Source organism: Myotis brandtii, unplaced genomic scaffold, assembly GCF_000412655.1.
Source record: "Myotis brandtii unplaced genomic scaffold, ASM41265v1 scaffold780, whole genome shotgun sequence".
NCBI lineage: Eukaryota > Metazoa > Chordata > Mammalia > Chiroptera > Vespertilionidae > Myotis > Myotis brandtii.
In genome coordinates this window covers 79,759-80,953 of record NW_005371132.1, presented here as the reverse complement: position 1 = coordinate 80,953, position 1,195 = coordinate 79,759, and positions in this window count along the sequence as shown.

The window sequence follows — 1,195 nt, the reverse complement described above, 5'->3', positions numbered from 1 at the left end:
TTGCTATGACGCTCACTGACCACCAGGGGGCAGATGTTCAACGCAGGAGTTGCCCCCTGGTGGTCAGTGTGCTCCCACAGGGGGAGCACTGCTCAGCCAGAGCCAGGCTCATGGCTGCTGAGCTCAGGAGGCAAATCAACAATGATTCTCTCATCTGTGCTAAGGATGTCCGACTGCCAGCTTGAGAGAATGTGCAGGCCAAGCTGAGGGACCTCCCCCCACCCGACAGAATGCATGAATTTCATGCACCAGTCCTCTAGTGTATAAAATAAAATGCAAAACTGCCATTTTCCATAGCATTTCTCAATCCTTTGAGGTGTTGCTTCGTGACAATTATTGTCTGTTTGGCTCAAATAAATTCATAAAACCTCTACAGATTTGGTCATTTCTTAAATCAATAGGGTTTCTCCCTAACCAGTTTGGCTCAGTGGATAGAGCGTCGGCCTGCAAACTGAAGGGTCCCAGGTTCAATTCTGGTCAAGGGCAGGTACCTTGGTTGTGGGCACATCCCCAGTTGGGGGTGTGCAGGATGAAGCTGATCAATGTTTCTCTCTCATCGATGTTTCTAACGCTCTATCCCTCTCCCTTCCTCTCTGTAAAAAAAAATCAATAAAATATATATTTTTAAAAATCAATAGGGTTTAAATACAGTCTGGGTTTCAGGCTGTCTTTTAATCACAAGCCACTTTATTACCACTCTAGTCACCAGTATCTAAGGCCTAAACCTACTAGAGTAGCCCCCTCACTCACCTTTTTCTGTCTATTCTGATCCATCTCCACTACTTTCTCCTCGTCCCGTTTGAGAGATCTTTAAAAAATATCTTTGAAGTTTTCATAGTTTTCCATTGCTCTCAGCCTAAAGATCCAAAGATCATCCTGTCTAAAATACCATACAATTTCACTTATATGTGGAATCTAATGAACAAAATAAACATACTCACAGATACAGAGAACCCACTGACAGTTGTCACAGGGGAGGAGGGTTTGGGGACTGAGTGAAAAGGGTGAAGGGATTAAGAAAAAAAAAACCTGGAGAAACCAAGATGGCAGCATAGGTAAACACCGGAAATTGCTGCCTCACACAACCACTTCAAAAATACAACTAAAAGACAAAACGGACATCATCCAGAACCACAGGAAGGCTGGCTGAGTGGAAATTCTACAACTAGAAGGAAAGAGAAAAGCACACTGAGAC